This window comes from Phodopus roborovskii, unplaced genomic scaffold, assembly GCF_943737965.1.
Source record: "Phodopus roborovskii unplaced genomic scaffold, PHOROB, whole genome shotgun sequence".
NCBI classification, from domain to species: domain Eukaryota; kingdom Metazoa; phylum Chordata; class Mammalia; order Rodentia; family Cricetidae; genus Phodopus; species Phodopus roborovskii.
This window is the reverse complement of record NW_026126651.1, coordinates 4806380-4831759: the sequence shown is the minus strand read 5'-3', so window position 1 is coordinate 4831759 and position 25380 is coordinate 4806380. Positions and strand designations below refer to the sequence as shown.

The following is a 25380-nucleotide window of genomic DNA, read 5'->3' as shown; positions in this document are numbered from 1 at the left end:
ACAGTGGAGAACTCGAGTGGATGCTTGAGCATGGAACCAGTCACACTTCTCAGACTATGAAGGTAGTTCCTTGGTCAGAAGCAAATACTGTAGCATATCATCATGGTGGATAACACATTCTGTAAGTTCATGATTGGTAGTTCTGGCAAAAGTATTATGTGTAAGAAAAGCAGATCCATAACCACAATATGTATCTTTTCCAGTAAATATTAAGTGATACCCCTTCCATAAAGGAAATGGAGCAATATAGGCAACCTGCCATCAGTATGATGAGCCTCAGTGTTGATCTCTGTTGTTGGTAGATCAGCAATAGCTGTAGCTAGGTCATCCTTGATGATTGGAAGTCCATGTTGTCGAGTCTATGCATAGCCTCCATCTCTGCAACCATGCCCACTTTGTTGATGAGCCCGTTGGGCAATGACAAAGATGGCTATGGAAAGAGGCTGGCTGCTCACAGAGTGAGTCACTCTATGTATGTGCTTATTGAACTGCTGGTCAGCTCAAATCACCTTTTGGTGGGCATTTGCATAGGGCCTAAGTATTGTTGCATCCTTCACTCAGTTTTAGAGCTCTATCTACATACTTCTTCTTCTTCACCAACTTCTCTAATCATGTTGTTCCCAAGTCCCTGATCATCTAGCTCATAAATTAGTGAACTTAGTCATTACTCATTCCAAATAAAATATAGAACCACGTGTGCTACCCAAAGTTCTGCCCATTGTGAAGATTTTTCTTCACTGGTGTCTTTCATGGCTATCTCAGAAAGTGGTCGTGGTGCTGTAGCAGTCCACTTCTGGGTGGTGCCTGTATAACATGGTGAACCATCAGTACACCAGACCCTCGTCTTCTCTTCCTCAGCCAGCAGATCATAGGGCACACCCTATGAGCCTATCAGTGCATACTTGGGAGTAGGAGGCATTATAAGAGGAGTAGAAACCATAGCGTTTGGGGAACTTCCTCATGCAACTTTCTTGTGTCTTCAGGATCAAGATATGCCCAGTCATGTATATACTGCTTCTATTTGATAATGGATTGCTGCTGTGCACATCTTACCTTGCGGTTTGGGGGCTCAGATAATGCTCAGCTCGTGATAGTCAGGTCAGGTCACATGGTAATTTGATGGCCTATTATCAACATTCAGTTTCCACTAAGGCCCAAGAGCAGGCAAAGAACTGTCTCTCAAAGGTAGAATAGTTGTTTGAGGATGATGGTAAAGACTTGCTCCCAAGGGTTATACCCACACATAACTTCCATCTTGCCATCATGGCCACTTTATTCATGGGCCCATTGGACAATGATGGCTCTGTAGTCAAGATTGGTGTACTACTCTTCCAGGGGACATGAATCTCATGTCAGGAGACTCACAACCACTTGTAACTCTAGCTCCAGATGATCTGACACACTCTTCTAGTCTTAGGGTTTTTATTGCTATGAAAAGACACCATGATTATGACAGTTCTTATAAAGGAAAATATTTAAAGGGATTGCTTAATACTTTCAGAGGTTTAGTCCATTATTATTATCATGGTGGAACATGGCAGCATGCAGGCAGACATGGTTCTGGAGAAGGAGCTGAGAGTTATGCATCTTGATTGGCAGTGAACAGGAAGTAAACTGATCTAGGTGTAGCTTAAGCATAGAAGACCTCTAAGTCCATCCCCAAAGTGACATACTTCCTTTATAGCAAGACCATACTTACTTCAGCGAGGCCACACCTCCTAATAGTGGCAATCCCTATGAGCTTATGGGGACCAATTGCATTCAAAGGACCACACTCCAATCCCATGATACACACATATGCATTTATTTTTAATTGGGGGTTTAAAGAGCTGAAAAAGTAAATAAATTCAGAGAGATAAAGAAGAGGGTCATAAATTTCAAAATTTGAAAGCTTTAAAAGGAAAGCATTGCAATATAACAAACTAGCAAAATAGATGGCTAATGTTTCCTCAGTATAGAAGGAATTTCATCAGATCAATACGAAACAGATAAATATGTAAATTCCTTAAATGAGGCATAAAACCCATGTATCAAGACATTTCATAAAAGAAGAGAAAATAAATGGTCCAGTAGAAGCATAAATTTCTCTGCTATTCACATATATGCAAATTAAGACAATTAGATGCTTTTATTCAATCTGTTGAGTAAGTCACAGTTAAGAAAGTATAACTGTCAGGGATGTGGACAACCTCACACTTGTCTCTTGGGAAGTGGGTGGGCATGATTTTTCTAGCCAGGCCACCAAACATCTTATAGCCATGGGCCTGTCACTGGACCTGCGATTTCATTCCTTGGAATTACTTTAGGATGATGGCTGTGCATAAACGTGAATGTGTGGGGTACTTCTACCTGCAGTTTCAAATAGTGCCAGGCATAAAACAAAGCAACAGCTAATCTGGTTCATTAGATCAAATGCATTTAGTGAAGGCTGTGGTCTCTGAGATGTTGCAGAAGATACACAACAGAAGAAAAGGTAATCCTTGGAGCGTTAATTTTTGTGGAAGAATCAAGATGTGGGTGTATGTCCTTTTCTTTGTTTAGTTTTCCTTTGGAAGTGAGGCTAACCTAGGGCCTTGCATGTGGCAGGCCCAGCCTCAACCACTCACTGAGCTGTATCTTTAGGTCAAGGTGAACATTCATTGACATTCTTCAATGAAGAGTTACCCAAATATTTGGAAATATATTTCCCAAATCTTAGAATGATAGATTATGAATAATTTAAATTGAATTGCTTGCTTGTATTTTTAAAAAAATTAAAGATTTTATCACATGTACTTGTCGACATTGTATGCATCTTTGTGTGTGTGTGTGTGAGTTGTGCTGCCTGTCAGTCATGCTGTAGGTTCAGGTGCTTCTGGCTCTCTGGCTGTGGGGTGTGTCTATGACTCAGCCTCAGAGGTAACTTAGATTTGAACTCTGGAGCAATTTCAAGTAGCCACATTGCAAATGTGGTTGTTTTCCCTCTCTTATGAAGGGACGATATAGACTTCCGGAATTACTGAAATTGTCATCACCCTAACAGGAAGGAAGGGTGAGGGGGGGAGAGAGAGGGAGGAGAGAAGGGAGGAAGAGGGGGGGGAGGGAGGGAGGGGGAGGGAGAGAGAAGGAGAGAGAGGGAGGGGAAGATGGAGGGAGGGGAAGATGGAGGGAGGGAGGAGGAGGGAGAGGGAAGGAGAGGGAGGGAGAGACAGAGGGAGGGAGAGAGAGAGGGAGGGAGGGGAAGAGTGGGGAGAGAGGGAAAGAGAGAGAGGGAGGGAGAGGGAAATAGAGAAAGGGAAAGAGGGAGGGAGGGAGGGAGAGGCGCATCACAGTGAATATATAGTGGTCAGGTTTAGTGTTCCCTCCCCTTCCTATGGGTCCTGGGGATCGGATTCTGATACAGGAGGGCAGGTTTGGCTCAAGCATGTCTACCTGCTGAGCATCTTGCTGGCTCCATATTTCTTTATTTTCTTCATAATAATCATAAAATGAATTTCATCCAGAAAAGGCAAGTACTTGAATTACTTTCAAAAGTTCTTACTTGGTTTAAAGACATCCCTTTCATTCTCCTTTAGTACTTTCCCTCCTATGCGGTGAGCTGGTTGATTAAACACTGCGGTGTCAATTGCTTACTGCATTTGAACAAAATAAAGTTGATCTGGAGCTGTAAAAACGGACTACTGAAGATGCTGCAATGGAGGCCCCAGAGGCCGCCTTGTGTTCAAGACACGGCCCCTCCCCCAAGTGGATGCTCAGGGTTCAGGGCTTGGGCGTGTGCTAGCCCCCAAAACATTCCAGGTGAATCAGTCTGCTGCTGTTGTCCCCTGACGTGGGTGCCCAAGCTTCATAAGTTCATTATGCTTTCTCTTTTAAACAAAAGAACTGAGACATATCTCAAGTTACTTAATCTAAAAGCGTGTTGTTTTCCACGTGTTTCATGCCTCTCATTAAAATAAAATAGCTTTGCGCTGACAGTCATCTTTGGAAATGAAAACATCATGATTTAATGAAATGACATTTCCCCAGCTTTAAGAGAAGCGGATGTTTGGATTAGCTTATTTAAATTAAATTGTTGTGTTCTTTTGCTTTTATTAGCAGGCACACTCCGTGCCCTTTCTTTTCCTCTGTAAGGTAGGCTGGGGTTTGGTTTGGAAGTAGAGTAGGAGAGTTAGCGCCCGCCCTGCTTGCATTATGACGCATGCACGCACGCACGCATGCAGGCTGGGTGATAACCACTTTGCTTTTCAATAGTGGGATTCATTTCATCCCCACCTGTGGGTACCTACCGCACAGAGTACTCGTGCATCTTTCGTTGTTGTTTTTAAAGCTATAATTCCCAGACTAGTGAGTAAGGGTGCTGATTGGTGGAACTGAGTTTGCATTGCCAGCATCCATAGGAAAGCTGGGTGTGGCCGCCTGTTCCTCTGACCCCATCTCTGGGAGGCAGAGGCAGGCAGATCTTGAGACCTCACTGCTAGCAAGGCAAGCTGAGATGGCGAGCTTCCAGGTGAGGGAAATACAGTGGAGACTGTAGAGGGACAGACGGATGCTCTGCTCAGGCTTCCCCCACGCGAGGACATGGATGTTCACACCAGCACACATTACACGCATGCAGCATGCACACGCATGCACACGCAGGATAAAACTCCACTTCGTAGTATTGCCTCTCTCGCCACAGTCTTGAGGGGGATGGTATTTCCTTGTGGGAATAAGCAAGGTGATCTCGTGGGTCCAACAGGAGCTGTGGCTTTTCTGTTGGCTTACTTAATGGGAGATGTAGTTGAGGTACAGCTGGATTATTTATACAGATAGGACTCCAGAGCCCCGGAACATGTTATAGAAATGGGACAAGCGTGCCTGGTCTTGCGTGGGAGCCTCAGAGGGACGGCCTGCGGGGTTTTCAACCTAATTCCTTCCCTCCCAGCCTGTCACCATTGTGCCATTTGCTTGCTTTCTGGTGAGGTTCATGACCTGTTTCCTCAGTGAGAGTGCAAGTCCACTGAGCAGGGACCCAGAGCTGCCTTTGGTGGGCGGTGGCCACCCCACTTGGAGTACCAGCTGAGCACTGCCATTGGTGCTCAGTACCAGCTGAGCTGATGAGCTGTGAAGCCTGCTTATCTACAGCTTTCAGTGCTAATGGCACCCGCCTGACACCTGAGAGAGCAAAGCAAAGCTTTCTACTACTGATGTTCAGACAGTACTCTACCTGGAGCTCCCGTTACAAGCCCTTCATCTTGTTCACTCTTTATCCACACCTGTGAGGGTCCGTGTTTTCCCCCCAGCACACAGACCCAGATTCATTCAGATTCTTTGTTACAGTGCCCAGTTATTATTAAATGGCTATTTGCCACCTTTGCCCAAGAGAGCCCTGGGATTTCCCCAGGTGCCTTTTGAACAATGGTGAGTTTCATTTGCCTGTATGAAAACTTTAACCTGTTCCGGATTTCCGTCCTGATGCATCAAAGAGCATTCCAGTAGATATTGTTAATTAACCTTGGTACGATGTTTTATTTTACCAACCTAAAGGAAAAAAAATTTAGCATATTTGGAGAAATTAAGGACTGCTCTTTTGGGGGGTAATGATTCCCATCACGCATCTGGCTTTCCACACTGCAGAACTGTGGTCTCCTCTCTGCCCTATGGGTCCTGGCAGAGGCACACAAGGGTAAGCCCGAAGGTCTGCTTTGCTCTGTGTTTCTTAACTCTGTGGTCACTGCAAGAGGGGCGGGGAGGAGGCTGTGGCTGGGTCAGAGGTGGGAATGCTATTCTTAAATTTTAAAATCCAGTCCATCTCGTGACATGCTCAAGAGCTCACCTTCTGGGCCAGCTCCCTATCTATAATGAAACAAGCACTAAGCTAATGAGCCACATGGGATTAAGCACATTAATTAGGTAAATAGGACCTTTGTGTCACTCTCTGCTGTGAAGGTCAATTTGTCTTTCCATAGCTCCAGCCTTACTTAGTTAGCAAAGCTGAGGGTGTGCAGTTTGAGTCTTAACTCTGCTGCTTATTAGCTCTGGGCAGGTTGGAGAGATGCTTAATTAACTCCCTCTCATATCCCTTTTCTGTGTAATGAGAATGACACTATTCATAGGAATGTTGGGAAGGTTAAATTATATTACGTGTATTCAGAGCTTAGGCATTAGAAGCACTTAAAAGTTTTAGCTATTAGTATTAACTAATAGGTTGCGTGATTTGGCTGCCAGTGAATATTTGGTTTAGCTGTCTCAGCATCTCTATGGGTGATGGTCTTTACCCCTGTATTGTTTTCATATAACATCCCAACCAAATTCTCATTACAGTGCCGACATCTAGTAAAATGTTATACTATTGATTTCAGCATCCCATTATGTACCAAATAATGAACCAGCATGTAGAAGAGTAAAACCGAAGGGAAGCAGCCTGTGAACAGCCTCGGACCAGCTCCACTGTTGTTTCCAAGGAAATTGGCTATGTTTGGGGCCTCCTCCATCCTTTCCTTTTTTAATGGATAAAGGAACTTTGACTTTCTTAGATCTAGAACTTTCTAAAGGCGTGGAACTGCTTGGGGGATTTGTTAGATTTCCTACTCAGTGCACAAAGTATGAGTTTAAATCTCAAGGTACAGAGAAGTAAACCAGAGGAAATCTCAGCTTCCGCCCTGTGGCTTGCTTCTAGAAACTTTAACTCATAAAAAGAAAGCTAAGATCTTGTTCTTTGCAGCAACCTGGATGGGATGGGAAATCTTACATGAAATGAAATAAGCCAGGCATAGAGGCAAGTGTTCCATGATCTCTAAGGTATGTGAGACATTAAAAAATAAAAATAAAAATAAAAAATATTTAAAAAACAAAAAACAAAACAACAACAACAAAGCAAGCAAACAAACATTGAATTTTGAGTTTGATGAAGCTGGGAGAAGAATGGTGATTACCAAAAGCTGGGGGATGGAGACCACGAAAAAGATTGAATAACAGACACTAAGTGTTGGTTAATAGCAGTAAAGAGCTGTCTGGTAGCCTTGCCCAGTTGGGTGACAATAGATAGATACGGTGAATTGCATACTTCCAAAGCCTAGATGAAATGATTTTTAAAGCCTTTAATATAAATGCATGGTAAGTTGTGAGGAGATAAGTACGATTAATCTGATTTATTTATTTATTTATTTTGAGAATTTTATACACACACACATGTAGTGGGTTTTGGTCCTATCCACCTTCACTTCCCCTTCCCACATCTCCTGTAGTGTGGGTAACTTTTTAAGGCCCACATCCTGAGAAAAATTTACTCTTCCTCCCTCAGCAACCAGATTGCCAATGACTCCCCAGCTATGAGTGAAACTTCTTGGTTTACTCCCCCATCCAGGCTGGGCTTTTGGCTGGCTGGATCCTCTTTATCAATCATAGCCTGTGTAAGTTCATGTGTGCCATAGTTCTGCTATGAGCAGAAAAAGCTGTTTTCCTGTAGGGGTCCTCTATCTGTGGGTCTTACAAGCTTGCTGAAGCCTCTTCCATGATGAACTCTGAGCCTTGGGGAGAGGGGATGGGATACAGATGTCCCATTTAGAACTGAGCACTCCACAGTCTCTTATTCTCTGCATAGCCACTGGTTGTAAGCCTCTGGATCAATTGCTGCCCACTGTAAACAAAGTTGGAAGATGAACTAATCTATGGATACAACGGCAATAACTTAGGGGATAGTTTATTGTCATTTCTATTTAGCAGAATACTAGTATTAGTTCCTCCCTTAGGAGCAGCGACCTAGATGGCCACACATTTTCGGCCCAGTTGACAGAATCAGGCATGCATTTCATCTTGTGGATCTTGCTTTAAGCCCAACCACAAAGTGGTTGGTTGTTTCCATGACATTTATGCCACTATTGTATCAGTGGGCATATCTTACCTGGCCAGTCCTTATTGTAGCTAAAATCTTGGGTACTAAGGAAGCAGGAAGTGAAATGACCTAATGGCATAGTCAGAAAACAACCAGAAAACCCCTTGAGCAAACCATGGCAAGATAAAGGAGAGAATCAGAGGTGGGAGAGACCAGATCACAGAGACTGTGGCTCTTATTATGGTGGACTCTTCCATCTGGAGACTTTTGAGCAGAGGATCTAATTTCCTGTCTGAGAGTTTCACTTTGTTTTCTTCAAGGAGGAACAAAGAAGATGTAACAAACTTGCTTTGAGGCAGTTGCCATTATCCAGGCACCAGATGACAGCAGCTAGGAGCAAAGAATAGGAGATTAGGAATGTTGATACATTTCAAAGACAGAGACAATTGAATTTCTTCAATGGTTAGCTTGACAGGTTTTGCGGTCCAAGAGGACACTGGGCACAGGATGCCTTGTTACATTGTCTGCTGTGGAAGCCACACAAGAGTGAGCATTGTAGAATCATTTACGTAACTCTCATTGGTCTGTTTGTGGAGGAATTAGGGAGGATGGAGAATGGGTGAACAGAGGCAGGGCTATGGTGCTCCAGCACCTTGTAAGGCATTATATATATATATATATATATATATATATATATATATATGGAGAGAGAGAGAGAGAAAATATGCCAATGCCCCTTATTAAGTAGCAGTTTTTACTGCAAACATTTGAAAGGTACTTCATAATTTTCCATTTGCAATTATTTGATTCTTCTTAGCCATTTCCTTGAAGAAATGGCCTTGATTTATCAGTGACCATGTACCTTAAAACAATTCACCCTGCAAATCTTAAGAGTCTTTTGACTGCTTGTGATTTTTAGTAATGCATAATTCAATGCTCTGGTAATCAATGGGTATTAATACTTCTCTGGTTTTATTTTTGTAGATTTGAGGCAGAATTTAATAATTTGCAAAACTGAATAATGAATTCAGTCATTTTCAAAATCGATATGTTGGCACATTGTTTTTAGGGAAATCAGCATGTACTAATATTGACTTTATGGTTTTTATTTTTGAACACATATGTTTCTTTACAGGTCTTGAAGTTTTTATGGATTTCTACAAAGTTTATAGGCTCATAAGCCTAATGAATTAAACAACACAAATGCCAGGGGGTTATTTAGGAACCTGCTCTATGTGAGGGAACCTTTGGAAACTTCTGGTTCTCATTGGCATAGAGGCAAGAGTTTCCGGAAATTTCACAGCTAAAAGGTGATTGCCACCTTAAGTGTATAATGTCTACTACATTTCAGAAGGTACATTGTGTGTCCTGCTCAAATGGATCCTAGATTTGTTGTTGATAGGTGAATTTGAAGATGTGGCTTCTGGACTCAGTTTACTATTGGGAGGTTGGGCTTCTCATGTCACTGTGAGAAGTATTTGCATCCCTGATATAGTTAGATGCTAGGAGAATTATTGAGAGGCTTGAAAAACAGATACAGAATATTGATTTTGTTTTTACCACCCTTAATAATGGATTCTTCTTTTATTTTCCTGGTAACGGTACTGATTACATGTATCAAACTCAAAGAATCCTAGCTGTGTTTACAGGTAGAGGGCAACATATTAACTGTGGGGTAAATAATGTTAAGGAGATGTTGCTCATTTAACACCAAATCCACTCTCCAATGATAAATTGGGCTAAAGGTTTCACAGAGAATCTGGGAAGAAATGTCTTTTCCTCATTCAACTAAGTAAGTGCTTATGTGATTAAAGGTTCAGATAGCTGCATGTTTCTGGAGAAAGGGGAAATGTCAGTTTAAAAAAAATCAAACTAGCAATCTCTGGAGATCAAGTATTTTTTCTTTATTGTTCAAAATGCGCTGGTGAGGACCATTTATAAACTCGTGTTCCTTTGTAGGGAACTTCATCAGCATCTGCCTTATGCGTCCCTGACTCATTTATAGCTTTGAATATTGTAATTTATTTCATCTTAAGCATTTTCCTGAGCAGGATGCCTAGTTTCAGTTTTTGAAATGAATATGGTTCTCTCGTGTTCATTTGCTGTGGAGTTCCTGCCAGTAATGAAACAAAACCCTTTTCAGGCTGGGTATCTGATGACAAATGACACCACCTCTGGCATTTTACCTTGGTGCCAGTTGCCAGCTCCTCACAGAGCCATTCTCTTAGTGAACCTTAGTCACCAGCACTAGGATTGCCTTCATTGTGTGATCCCTGCACATTTTGCTTTGCGGGTATCCATTTGTGAAGGATGTTTCACTTTTGATGTTCCCAGTGGTGTATTCATGGGATCCTCGGGTGCTTAGTGAGTTCAGAGCCATCCCGGTCTACAAGAGTTCCCTTTACAAACAGATATACAAACAGCGGTAAACACACCGTGTTTTACTTTCTGCATTAGTGGGGTTGGCAGCCTGAAGTCTTCTGCTGTTGTTGGTGGTTTGTTGTTAATATGCCATGAGAAGTACAAGCTGAAGCCATGACAACAGATGAGCTGTGGCTTCAGACTTTTCAATCTACAGATTTTCTTCCCTCTGGGTGCTTTGAAGAAGTTAATTTCCATCTCTTTGTGTTTATCAGTTTACTGATCTGTGAAATAAAAGTTGCCATCCTTCATTCAGTGTGTGGTTCTTGAGAACTGTGAGTCAGGCCCTCATTTCCTGTTTATATACACCATCGCGGACAAGAGTACCTGCCCTCTGGTCCTTGTCCTTGACTGCAGCTCCCATGGGAGAAAGAAAGCAGGGGGTGTACAGCTCCCAGCAGCTCCTAAGCACAATGCTGTCACTCTGCCCTTCACTCGGCTGCCAGTAAGAAATTGGCTTAGTGAATGTGTGCCATTAAATTTCTTTTAATGTTTTATCCCTTTGGTTTCCCCTCAAGTCTGAAAGGGGAATTTCAGGTGAAGTTGTAGCCTTTGAACACAGGAGTTGAAAGGAAAAGTATCAGGACCCTCAGGACACTCAAGGCCAACTTCTCGGCACAAAGGAGATTTATTTGCCCTAGAGAGACACAGGTGAGGGTTAAGAGACAACCACAGGAGATAAAGGATAAGGGAGAAGGGGAAGGGATCAAGGGAAGGGGACAGTGGTATTTATCAGAGGAAGGGAATGACAAAGGTTTGCCTCTGGATAGAGAGGAGACAAACAGGACACCTAGGAAAAACGTTGGCTTATAAAATTACAAGGGAAACCCTGTGTTAGGATGTGATGTTTAATTTTAATAAAACATGTTAATTAGGGGATCCAAAGGGGCCTTTTGATACTGGACTTCAATACTTTGATAGCTGGACCTTGGTAGTCAGCCTCAGGAGGAGGAAGTGGCCAAATAAGGAGACAGACCTTGGGTGCTAGCGTCAGTAGTGTGACAGTTCTAGCAAGGCGCAGGGAATGAGAGAGAAAGGCAAGGCCTGGCAGAGCCATGCCAGTCCCTTCGGGAGTCCCTAAGGAAAGCTAATGAGCAGGGGAGACTGAAGGGTGGGATGCTAAGTCATGTAGGTGACATTTCCACCATCTCTGTAAAAAGCCTTGCATTTTAGGGTAGCGTTCTGGCTAAAACCCCCAGTCTGGGATGAAATGATCTGTCTCTAATTGAGTAAGACTTGTTCTGCTGAGATCTTCCATGTGAAGACTGTTCACAGTGCTCAGAGGACGATGGCTCTTACGGTGTTTTAGGCAAAGGGAGAAAATGGGGAGTTTTGCAGAGAGGTAGTTTTTTTTTTTTTTTTTTCTCTCTGAAAAAAGGATGCCATTAACAAAGGGGGTTAGAAGCTGCCTGGAGGGCAAATCAGAAGGCCTTGGAGGTCATTTGCAAGGTATATGCCACACACATGATCTCTTAAATGCTTCAACTGATATTCTCTCTCTCACTCTCTATATTTATCTTTCTCTATCTCTCTCTGTCTCTTTGTCTCTCTCTGTCTCTGCCTCTGTCTCTCTCTATCTCTCTCTCGTGTATGTGTGGGGAGGTACATCAGAGATCAGTGGTCAGCATTGAGTGTCTTCCTTAGTTGCTCTCCACCTTATTTTCAAGTTCATCTTTAAACCCAGAGCTTATCCTGGCTGCACTGGCTACCCAGCTAGCCTTAAGAGATTCGCCTCCAGCTCTCCAGGGCTGGATAAAGATTTCCTTGCTGCCCTTGGCTTTACATGGGTGTTGGGGTCGAATTCAGCTCTTCTCATGCACCATTGAACAGGTCATATTGTGGGACTGCTTTTTCCATCATGCATTTCTGTTAAGTTCTCATGGCAGGAGTATGTTCTTTGTTGTCTGTTGGACTTTGTGTCTATTCTGAGCCCGTAACCAGGAAGAATGCAGACCTTTACTGAGGCACGCTGCGGGTGACGATTGACACTTCTGTGAGTCTGGTCTGCCCTGCACCTTTCCCCTACGTTACCTGCTTAATCCCGATGAAATGCTCTGTCTGTCTTAGGCATAGCCAGTGACACTTTGCTGATTTGCCCAGAGCCATCAAGTTAATTATGAGTTGAATCTGGTTTCAAGTAAAGCTATCTGAGTTGAGTTTTCTTTTCTCTTTTATTAGGAGGAATTGATAATTTTATAAAGATCAGAATCGGCTGACTGGCCTACAATGCATATAAAAATGGAATATAAATCCCTTTTCAGGGTTAACTCTAGTTCTTGTCTGTTTGATCTTTAACATTTAAAATGTACATATGCAGATAGTGGCAAGCACACATGCACACAGAAGCATAACTCCACCCGTGAACGATGAATCAGGAACAATTACTGGGGATGCCTCGAGTGGAGTGTTAGCTGGGACCCCAGTGATGGGGAAGGGATGGAAGAAGCCGCCCTGCTGGAACACACGTGTTGTTTTCTCACTTGAGAGGCTGAGGCAGGAGGATTGGAGGTTTGAGGTCAGCCTTGGACCAGGTTGGGGCAGGCAATGTCTGACTGCTGGGCTTGCAGAGAAAATGAGGCTGACCCACGGATGCTGGCGTTCACATGCTGTACATGTTCAACAGTGCAGCAACTCAGTATTTCTGCCTTTTTAATACTCTAAAGTTTCTTTCAAGACCAGCCCCCAGGAACTCGTAAAGTACTTAATGCTTATTAGGTAAATGAGGCCTTGGGGACCAGTCTCCTAGAAATAAGGACGTGGGATTGGGAGAACATTGTGTCTAAATGTACTCATTCCTGCAGAGTTTAGAGGACTGTATGGGATCCCACAGAACACAGGCAGGAACTACTTCCACCCAGAATGATTTCTCATGGAGATGCTGTGTTTGGTTGTACGGATTCAGAGTTGCGATCAGTGACTGGCTGTCTCCACTTGTCAAGAACAGAGTGGCTACGAATTTGGAATGAGGTCTGTTTGTTCCCTGAGTCTTGAGAGCAGCGTGCTACACTGAACATGGTTACACACACTATACCCTGCATTCATGGTCAGGGCTCAGGGGATCAGTGTCTACCCCTCTTGAAACACTCAAAGAAGGGATCTTGTGAGAATTCATTGGCTGCCTTCTAGGTTGGCTGAGCTGCTCTGCAGGAGAGGGCCATGGAGGAAACGATTATCTCTGTCCGTGTAGTCAAGTTGTGAAGTTGACCTCAAGATATCCAGTAAAGCCTGCAGGTTCATATGACATTTGATGGATGCGCATTTATTTTTAAAGATTTAAATTTGGTTGATTTTTAGCACGGAGTGTTATTCATGTATTTCTGGGGTCTTTCCTGACATGTTTTGTGTTGTAGCTTGGCACTCACTGATTAGGAATATTAAGAGGAGAATATTGGAAATATACAGATTTTGGCAACTGGACAAGAAAGAGGCCATGTCAGTTTCTCTGTACCCCGCCTGGGAGTCTCTGGGAAAGTCATGTCACCACAGCGAGTTTCATTCGGACCACATAAAGGTAAAACAACCAGGAACAATGTAGGCCACACAGTAGGTTTTCTGTAGGTCCTTGCATCTCTACTTTGTACTAATTTGTTTTCCATCTTCAGACACCTAACTGCTCTTAGAGGCTGAGGGTGTTTTGAGGGACTTACAGTCACTTAAACCCAAGGGACAAAATAATGTCCCAGTCTTAAATGATAGGAATGTCCATTCACGCCTTACACAACCTACTTCCTGGGAGCCTCGCGCTGTTTTATTACAGTAGCCTCATGCTGGCATCTCTGCCGCTGGGGATTCTGGTATAGAACATTAAGTGAGATGACAGTTCTAAGAGAGCAGACTATGCTAATATCCATGCAGTATCCATCATTCCTCCTTTGGGGCTTCCCCATTTAATAGGCATGGGAAATTTTCAGGAGACAAAATACTTGTCTAAGAAAAGGGAAGGTGTCTGGAGGTGGAGGCAGGTCAAGCAGGACTTAAAAATCATTCTTGGCTGCATGACCTCCGTCTCAAAAAGGCAAAGTAATAATCAAAGGACGCTTTGTGAAAGTGGTAGACTTGGCATTTGAGGATACTCGATGAGCTTTAAAACTAGGATTCTTTGTTTTTTTTTTTTTTCTATATTTATTTAAAAATGCAGTTCCTCAGGAGTCGATTTTAGAGTCGAGAAGAGCTAGGAAGCCAGATAATCGGGCTGATATGACGACATTTGCTTCAAGGGCACCCTGGCGGCTCTGCCGCTGAAAACAGGTAACTTTGCAGAAAAGCACAGGGTGTGCTTTGAAAGTGTCCCTTCCACATTTTTTTTTTTTGTTATATCACAACCTGTCCTTTTTTTGTCTTGTGCAGCATCTGGTGTGGACTGAGCCTACACAGCTCAGTGCAGTACCCTTTGAGTATATATCCCAGTTGTCGTGCGATGAGCTACAAAGAACCCATAACACTTAATGAGCATCTGAAATAAATCCGAGGAGCTGTTGTTCGGGACCGAGATGAGTATGTTTTAAAAGCGTTGTCTGAGTGGGAGGCGACAGGTTAACTAACAGTGCAGATTAGCAGACTTCAGGGATATTTCCGGTTCGCTGCTTTGATTCTCACTACCGGGGGCTTCTTTAACCCAACTGCTTGAAAACCAACAAGTCTCCCATTCTAAAGCCAGAAAATGATACTCAAAGGCCCAACCTTGATTTTCAACTCTTCCAAATGAGTGTCCATGACACTTTAGAACCTCAGAATAGCAGAGCAGCTGTGAGGTTAGGTGCATAGCTGTGGAGTTGCGATTATGTTTTCGATGTCTCTCCTATCGACTGTGTAATCCATCCGGGTCAAAATTCAAGCCTCGCTGACATCGGTTCCAAAATATAAACGATATATTACAAACAGTAGTAAATAAGCAGATGAATCATGATGCGTATTCTTTTTTAGAGAAAGGCTGATGTCTGATGTGAGCATGGCCGTTGCCCCAGTGACCTTAGCAGGTGACAAGAACTGGTTAAAAATGAGCAGATAATGGACATCACACATTCATCAGTAAGATTGGCATAGGTTGATCACTCCACAAATGGTAGAGGTGGCGTCAGTAATAACAGTGGTCACTCAGTGAATATCACTGCACACACAACCTGCCAAAATTAAAAAAAAAAAAAAAAAAATCAAAGAATGCTTTGGAACAGAGAAAAAGAGGAGATACTTTTTGAGTGGCTTTTTATGAATCAGCCTTCTGTCTGTCTCTCAAGCTCTTTTCTTACAGTCTGTTCAATCTTGACTAGTCTCTGGCCAATGCATTTCATAAGGCCAAACGTTGAGGGTGACCTTACGTCTAGTCTTTCTTGCTCTTAGCACCGTTTCCATCTGCAGACTGCTGAGCGGGCGTTGCTGGTGGAAGCGGGGGGGGCGCTCGTGGGCACAGACACCTGAGATCAAAGCTTGATCTAACAGGGGAGAAGATGGGACCGTCCTTAAGAGCCTCTGTGCAGCAGGAGACTTGGTGAGGTGATCACTCCAGAAAGCATTTTGGGTTCTCTCTTAAAGAATGAGAGTTTTTTGAATGTGTCTACTTAGCCTTCTTACAGGCATGACGAGTTTGAGGTTTAAGGGTGTTGCTTTTATCTCTGATAGCTCAGTTTGTCTCACAACAATGGCCAGGCCTTTTATCACGCTGCCAAGTTGACAGCAGACATTCAGGAGAAATGTAGGAAACTGGAAGCGATTGTCTTCTGATGATTACCCCATTGTCAGTATATGCTGAAGATAATGAATTTAAACTAGCAGCTAAGGCACTTTTATGAAGGCTTGATCTGTCAGATTGTTGGCTTTGTGGTAGAAGCCTTTAGGGGCTCTTGTTTTGGCAGGTAAGCTTTTGGAGACCTGGTGCTTCTAATAGCCAAATGGTACACAACAATAAGCAAAGGGTTATTAGACACCAGTGCCAGGGGCTGGAATAGCAGGGCTGGATGGCTCTAAGTCTGACTGATGCTAGGCACAAGAAGCAGCTCTGTGTAACACATCGGAGCTATACATAGCCCAATTCTCTCCCTATTCTTGTCCTGTCCAGGGCAATATCAGGATTTTTATTTATAATTCCCAAGTAAGTTGTTACTTTTGTCTCCCCAACTGCAGAAGCCTGACTTGAATTGTGTTTTCATTTTAAACATCAATAGTTCCTTGTGTAAGAGCATTCTTTGGCTTGAAAGTTCCTGGCATTTTCTACAAGGAATATAGCTGAGTAACAATTCTTTACAGGGGTGGGAGAAATAAAAAAACGACAGCCTAAAGATTCGTGGTTAAGTTGTAACAAAAACCTAGCTGATAAAGCTTGGCAAAGATTTATGCAGGGAGATACTGTTTGGCCTGAGAGATGGGGGAAGAGGACAACCCATCCTGCAGAGAGCCAAAGAGCAAGTGGGCTTCGCTTCGAAGCTGTAGTGAGATGAGACTGGTTCACACAGCATTAGCAAGGAACTGCGACCCTTATTTACTTTTGTCTCAGCAAAGGGTTCCCTTTTGTGTTGGCTATCCAGGAAGTGTGCTATTAGCCATCTGCATACATGTCGGCCCTGTGGCCATAGCCTATGTTCATTAGCATGCAATGTACTTTCTCTTTAAGGAAACAGTCCTGGCAGTGTGTCCCACTTTTAATATAATAGCATCTTAATTCTTTTATCTCTATATCATTTAAAACAGTTGCATTTTATTTGTTATTATGGATAAATATGATGTGTGTGTGTGTGTGTGTGTGTGTGCTTGCCTCTGCCTCTGTGTGTATCTTTAAAGGTGTGTCTAGAAAGGTGTAACAGAGCAGGGGATTCCAACTCTACATGTAGGCAGCGCCATGTCATAGGCTGAGGTCCTGGACTGAACCAAAGGAAGACAGAGAAGTGAGCCCCGCCGTCCATTTCTCTGTTTTTTCTTAATTGCAGATACTGTGTGACCAGCTACCCCATGGTGGGTGACATGCTCAAACTGTAATCCAGAGGAAACGCATCCTCCCTTAACTGTTTTCAGGAGGTACTTAGAACAATGACTGGGAAAACTCATGATACTTAAAGCCCTTGTAAGGTATCACAGCTAGGTGCTCAAAGGGGTAGTTGAGGAGAAATGAAGAAATGAAGGTAAGATGAGACACAACTCAGACAGGGCAGACAGAAAAGGTTTCATAGGGAAGTAGTGGTTCTGGGGTTTTTTTGTTTCTTAATTTTTAAAAAATAAAATGTGTGCAGAATACAGTGAAAACCATAAATACAGGGTTGTGTTGTGTTGTTTTGTTTTGTTTTCTCTACCTTTTAGGCATGTGTTACTGAAAATTACTTTTGTAGCTCTAAGTTCAGCCAATTAATTTTGGTGCTAAGATAAGTATCTCCCTCTTTTGTTGACAAATGTACAAAGACAGTGTAAGTAATTTGAGAGGAGTTTCTCTTAGTCTAAGCAAAGGAAAATGGCATTGAGAAAAAGAAAAGTACTTAAATTCGTTTTGCATGTTAAGTAGTACAAAGTGCTTTTATAAAACAAACCTTTGGAAGTTCACAAACAAGAATTAGAAGAAGGTGGAGAAAGAGGAGGCTTTGAGCTTTGTTAGTCAAGGATGAGCTTTTGCTAAGCTGAACTTTCTAGAGAGGAAGGACCTTGTTCCCTGACATGTGGTTCCCAGACCTATAGGGATGGCACTATCATAGACCCTGTGAGAAATGCAGAATCAAGCACATTCTCAGAAATATGGGACCACATGGGTCAGTTAACAAGACTCTTTGGTTGTACATAGGCACTTTTGTTATGAGTATGTTTTTCCCTGTAGCCAGTCTGGTCCCACCACTGCACCAGCCGCAAATAACACACACAGACTCTGTATTTGATATAATGCTGTAGGCATTTCTTATCTGCTAGCTCTGTCTTAATTATTAACCCATTTCTATTAATCTAAGCACTTCCATGTGGTCTTATCTTACTGGAGAGAGGGGCTGGCGTTCTGCTCTCCATCCTCCATCTTGAATCTCCTCCCTACTCCTTCCTCTCTCCTCCTTGTCTCCTAGTCCCACCTACCTTGCTTTCCTATTGGCCAACAGTGCTTTAGTCATTAATCAATAAGAGAAACATATTTACAGAATGACATTTCCCATCACACTTTGGCATTTGAGAAGCTGTGTTGTAGGAAGCAGAGACCCTGGTGATGTCATTTACATTAACGAAGTCCACCCACAGTGAATGCTTTTTATTTTTTCTGGATAATTGTGATGGACAATAGAACCTGAGACTCTGTAGTAGAAGAGTGATGGTTGACTATCATATTTTCCTAGTGGGGCATAAATGAGGTTGTGATATAGCAGGAATGCAGAATCTCTGAAACTGACCAATGGGGATTTAAAGATTGATTTTGCAAAGAAGAGCAAAGTTATTCAGGTCTTGTATTATGTTGGTATCATTTTATGGGCTGTACCAAAAGAGTTACATCTGAGGCTTTCCTTAAATCTTCTTCATTCAGGGCTCCTTTACACCCTGAGATTATGGGGATTACATGGGTCATAAGATGTTTAGTCATTCATATTATGTACCAAATGCAACATAGTTCAATTCCACAGGAACAACAGCAAGCATAATGATTTAGTTGCGTGATAAGGCACTCTGAACAAAAGCAACTTAGGAGAGGAAAGGGTTTATTTGGCTCAAACTTGTAGGTTCATGAAGGAATTAAAACAAGAGCTTGACACAGAAATCATAGAGGAACAATGCTTGTAGGCTCACCCACAGGCTCATGCTTAGCCAGTGTTCTTAAATAGTCCAGGGCCACCTGCCGAAGGAATGGTACCACCCACAGTGGGCTGGGCACTCCTACATCAATTAACAATCTCCTCACTCACATGCTCACTCAAAGGATGGTGTGTTTCAGTCAAGTCCTTAATAGTGGCTTTCCTCAATGTTGATCTTAGGCTGTGTCAAGTTGATAACTAAAACTAACTGAGACATATATTATATCTAAGAATTCTAGAACACATGAACCTAGTGGCTTTTACAAGTGAAAAGAAGGAAGACCTCATTTTGTGATCTACCCTTTGGTTTTGCAAGATTCTTCCAAGGACCCCTTTATATCTTACATGGAAGAATTTTAGGATAACCAGAGCACACTTGAACATGTATAGGATATGTAGCAACTTTCTGAATATTCTTCATCTATACATGCCTGATATTACTTGAATATAATAAAGAAGAGGGCAGAACTTTCTATTCCAGGAAACTCCGAGTGGTCCTTTACCCTATAAGTCCTTGATGATGTGGTTTTACTTGTGGACTGAGGAAGATGCCTCTTTCCATCTGTGCTCTCTTGACAGTTGCATTTTTTTCCCACAGTGGGCCATAGGGTGCAGAGTCCTGAAGCAATGACAATTTGCAGAAGACAGGGCTGGTCCTATATGAGTTACAATCTCTGATTCTGGGTGACGTTTTAAGAGCATACAAATAACTGTTGAGCTATAAACTAGGGATGACCCAAAAGTTTTTCAGAGTCTGTTATTTACTCTGATGCTTATGGGTAGATTGAAAGGCACCGGTGCAGAACTGATATCTTAGTTTCTATTTGATGAGCACAGAGAATAGGGAAAGGGTAGCCTCCAACTGCTCCCATCAGTGTCTAGCCTGGAACAACGTTTGTGCCGGCCAGCTATGAGATGGCCTTTGGGAGACACAGTAGCTACTCTGTGAGGGGTGAGTCCTATTTTACCCTCAGCAGTCTCTCATTGGCCTCATTGTCCCCACTAGAGACTGGAGCTCTGTGAAGCATGGGCAAGGCACGGCCCATAGTGATTTCATGTGTGTGAGGAATTAGGACTTGTATTTTACAAAATGGATGTCACACAAGGACTCCAGTTTCCCTCAGTTTTCTAGTATACACATTTATAGAATCCGAGACCAGGAAGGGAAAGTAAGATAATCTAATTTGACAAATCTATGTTATGACTTTTCATGGAAGCTGGGTTAGGTTTTCTTTATGCAGACTGCCTTCCTGTTTTAAACCTGGAAAAATGAAAGAGCAGGAACCCTTGAAAACCAAAGTGGCTGAGCAAGTCATCCACATCCCATGACCCCACCGTTCAGGATTATTCTCTGCTCACTTCTCCAGTGATGGAGGATGATACAAGATAGTAAATATTATGATAAAGAATTAGAAAGAGGAACCATATATTCATCTGCAGATCAAAGATTGCAGATAACCTCAGTAATCATACACTCAAGTAAATCCTGTGATCTTTTCCTCAAAGGCAAAAATCTTAAAATTCAACAAAATTCCATAGAGAAGGAAATGCAAACGAAAATAAAGTATAACCATATAGAAACAAATACCATGCACGTATCAGAGTTTCCTTCTATCAAATAGGGTATTAAAAGCTAAAAGAAAAATTACACTGTGGTTTGATGGAGGAGATTATGTGGATTTAAAAGAAGACCTATTTAAATTGTTCCTTATGTATGATGTTCAGTCAAATCTAAAGATTAGAAATACAGACAGGGAAGAGGCTCTTCAAACACTGGCATGTGACTTAAAGAGTCCAGGAGTGGAGTCATTATTTACAAAACAAAACATGGAAATGGGTAATGAAGCTGGTACTTTCAGAAGGAAAGAAAATGTTTCATTGAAAATGGAGGTAGGATGGTGCAGTGAACTCACCCTGACTCTCGTGTGGTAAATTGAGACTGGGGAAGCATGAAACACACTGAATTTCAGATTTCACACAAGTCAGAGTATTACTCTGTCATCTGTCTGTTCCTTATCATTATCTATCTAATAAATTACTCATCATCTATTATTGCTCTCTATTCTGTTTCGCTGATCTATGTGTCTGACTTTCTTGTCCGTTCTAGCTCTATCTGTCTGTCTACCTATCTATCATCTATGTATCTATGCCTATAGCTGAGAGATATTGATGATTGTGGAGAATTCCCAAGATTCTCAGGATACTTAGGATGATTGTGAGTTTGACACCAGCCTGGGCAACTTAGCAAGTTCCGATATGAAAATTAAACAAAAGAAAATAAAATGTCAACGGCTTCATATTGAGAAAAAGAAATTATAGCACACTGTAAAAGGAAAAGAGGTATAGCATACCGTAAAAACTCGATTTTTGTCTGACTAATTAGTGACTGGCATGACACCTGGCCCTTGTCGATCCTGAAGCTCTCCTTAGACTTTTTCCTGTCAGATTGTCTTTGAGTTATGTGGTGTGCTGACTTACTAAGTCATTTACATTTATACATGACTAGAAATACCGGATGTTGCTAAGTTCTTCTTTCCCACCTTATGTGTTGGATGTGTGTCTGAGAGAGCATCCATGAAAAGCATCTGTGAGAACATGCATGGAAGGTGACTGTGAGGACACTCATGAAAAGCCTTTGTCTTGCTTGCCCTCTGCGCCTCTGTTGCCAGGCCATACTTTAACCCTGTTGATTCTCAGGGTGTTTTCCTGGGTTTGCTTCTACAAGAATGTTCTGTTGAATATGTTTGTTCTTACCGTATCTTTGTGAGCATGGCTCATGCGTATGATTAGAGGAAAACCTCTTATAAGGAAATTGCTCTATCCTACTGTTACGACAATATACGAGTGTATTATGATTGTATAGTAATGTACTGCAATGCTGTATATACTGCTCCTTGAGCAGGAAAGTGCTTCTGCACTGGTCAGTCTGTGCCAGCCTTTTATTTACCCATGTGAGCCAGCACAGCAGCACATGTGTTTGAGCATGTTTTTATATATCTAAAAGCTGATCCAATTTCTTTTCCCATGAAATGAATTTTTTTATATAGGCTCCTTTTTCTATTTAGGTTTGCCATTTTCCCCTGTTGATTTATATGAACCTTTCCCACTTGATCTTAGCCAAAAGGTTGCAAAGCTCTTAAGCATTTTATGTATAAAGAAATTAATCCTTTTTATCTCATACAAATCACCTAGTCATTTTTTTTTCTATGTATCTTTTGGCTTTGTTGATTTTCCCCAGAGCCTTTGGTACTTTTGTTACTGTTGCTATCATAGTATAATGAAGACCTAGCCTCCACACGCTCAGTAACTAAATCACAGCCAATGTGTCAGAAGCCCAGAGTGTGTGTTCTTAATCATTGTATAAAGCTGCCTTTTACATTATGGGCACTTAACACATTTTTCTTGCTTTGCGAAAGCTAAATGTTCTGTGTGGAATGTCCAGGTGAAATCTGGGATTTCAAGTCCCAGGGTGTTAAAAATCTCTTTGTTTTCCATTTCAACCCTGGAGCATTGCCTATTCTTCTTTCAAAGTCTCTGCCATGGTTGAGGGTTGAGGTCCACACTCTGAGTGCATCCTTCTTCCTGATTTTCAGACCTCTGCCTCATGCTTCTTCTCAGCTGCGTCTCAGAGCCCTGTTTCTCTCCCAGCAGGGTGCTGGGATCATCCCCGTGCATACTCCTGCTAGGTTGAGCCTTTCCGAATGCCACTATTGCAGCCCAGTCAACTTGTGATCTCCACTTGTCCACAACTGTTCAAACACCTTTTCGTATGTCGACATATTCTATTGCAATGACTCATCTGGTATGGTGAAGCCCTTCCTTCTTTCCTTTCTTCCTTCCTTCTTTCTTTCCTTCCTTCCTTCCTTTTTCCTTTCCCCCTTCCTTCCTTTTTCCTTTCCCCCTTCCTTCCTTTTTTCTTTCCCCCTTCCTTCCTATCTTTCTTTCCTTTCTTTTTTCTTTTCTTCTTTTTTTTTGTCACAAATGAAAGCAGGCTTTGAAATCTTAAAGGTATTATACACGCACAGCATTTTATCTTTTCCTTTTCCTAGTTCACCTACCCTCATTGGAAAATACTTTATTGTGGCATAATTAATTGATTCCATCTCTCCCTCCCCTGGTTTTATGTCATTTCCCATCTTTCCTCTGGTTTTTTTTGGTACCAGTGAAATCACACAGCCTGTGATTATCAGTTTGGGGAAAACATTACCATTATCCTGACCCTTTCCCTCCATGCTGTACATCTTAATCTCGGATGAACTCAGTTATCTACCCTGTGTACATTTGTCCCCGAGGAATGGACCTCACCAGGGAAAGTCGGGTGGTCAGGAAGAATGAAAACGCGGCTGTATCAATAGTCACACAGACGGCCACATAGGAACTCCAATTATGTGAGCAGAGCCCTCACTCACTTAGTAATCCTGGTGCAGCCTCACTTCACACTCTTGGTCTCCATCTCCTGATTGTATTCTCACCTCCAGTCTTATGCTTCCTTACCGAGCGAGAGGTCTTCAGCAGAAACTCTCATCTGTTTAGCAATCCCGGTTAGTGGAAAGGTTAATGGGAACCCACTGCTGGAGATGCAATAAGCCAGCAAGACCGAATTACTAAATCCTGGTTTAACCTGAGCAAAGCAGTCCTGCCTGGCTCCAGGAGGACAGAAGCCACAAGGTAAATCCAGAGGTGGGGGCTTTTATTGTCCGAGATGGAAAAGCCAGTGGTGGGCTTTTAGGGGAGGAGTCTGGACTGAGGTGACGCCAGGGGAGGGCCCGCCCTTGCACCCTGGGGGCGGAGCTTGTAATGTGGCTACCAAACATCACCCACCCCAGATCCACCCATTCCAGCCCCTAGCTACTCCCCTTTTCCGTTGTATTACCAAAGGCCAGCCCTTACCTGTACCTTACACTCTGCTTTCTGAAGTTTTCCAGGGACCCGTGATTGGGTGTCTCCTTTTTATCTACTTTTCCATCCATCTGGAGTTATTGCCTTTAGAATCCTATCATTGCTTTTCATCCTACATACTGCTCCTCTTCTGCCCACGTCTGCCACTGCTCCATCCATACAGCTTCTCATCCAATCTCTAAGAATGGATCATGCCGGGGTTTCCAACACCCTGCTCATATCCACTCTAATCCATCACAGTGTCATTGGCAGCCTTTCCACTCAAGTCTGACTCACAGGAGACAGGTCTCTGTCCTGACCATACTGGGTCTCGCAGCAGCAGCTGACCTGGGCATCACCCGCCCTCCCCTTGGGATCACCCACTGTGCACGCACGGTAACACATTGTCTGGTCAGATTGTCTTGCCTCCCTCCCCATGTCTCAGATCACCCTTTCTTTTGTACCTTTGCATGCTCCTCTTCTGTCCAAACTAAAACCAGTGCTCTCCAGATCTTGGCCTCATCTCTTTGTCCCTTCCCCCCTTTCCTAGTGAAAACGTGTTCTAAAATTAATACCTCTCGTCCTTCGTAAACTCTGAATTTTGATCCAAGTGCTCGGGAACTCTCGCAAGCCGTACATACTCAGACGTGTGTCTTAAGCTACACTTTTCTCTCTTCCTGTGCGTTCTCTGCCGCTCTCCGCTGCTCTTGTGGAATGAGCATAGACTGCTTCCTTCCTACTTGCTGCCTCCTTCGTGCACACCCTGAGATCATCAGTTTTTCTCTCTGCTCTTTTTTGAACCCATTACTTCTCTTTCCTTCAGGCTTTGGGCACACAGCCTGTTCTTGAGCCCTGGATCCCTGCCACTGTGGAAGGGACCCGGTGCTTTCAACACCTACATTTCCTCACGGGCACCAGTTAGGATAGGACTGTAGAAAGAACTTTTGCGGTTTTCAGAAACACAGATAGCTGTCAATTGCAGTTTACAAGCTGAGTTCAGGATTTGGCTTTCTTGGGGGTGGGTGGGTGCAATCTTAAGTTCTCCTAAATTTGTCTGTTCCGTGTTACAATGAGCTGGCTCCTTGCCAGCACTCAAGTTTATGTGTGAGAGCTTTCTGATTTATCAGATGATGTCAGCCTGAGATGTTGTCACTCAGCCAAGAAGGGCACCTCAAAGGCTGCTGTGAGCTTTGGTTTGGCTTTTACTGGGAATGTGTGTGGGCCTTTCTGTTAAACGGAACATTTTTCATGTATGATATTATTAAAAAATTCTTATACTCATATTAAATCCATGTTATTTCATCTTGCCCAACAAAACCATTCCATGTTTTAAAAACAAAGAGATTAGTATTGTTGTATATTATACATACTATCCATATATGTATTATATAGACTATATATGCATATGTGTACACTCACACCACACATATAATATGAAGAGAAAGAATGCCTGGGTTTTAATGTGTTTCTCCATCCTGTTCTAGCCCCAGGAATATGGCAGTTACTCTTTGTTCCATCAGGCAAAATGTGTCTAGCTGTCTTAGCAAATGT

At 42.7% G+C, this 25380-nt stretch overlaps 1 protein-coding gene across 1 annotated transcript in view; it reads left to right on the top strand.

Moving 5' to 3' along the window:
• Nell1 (neural EGFL like 1) overlaps positions 1 to 25380 on the top strand; it is a 651975-nt gene that overhangs the window by 238321 nt on the left and 388274 nt on the right. The window lies entirely within an intron of this gene.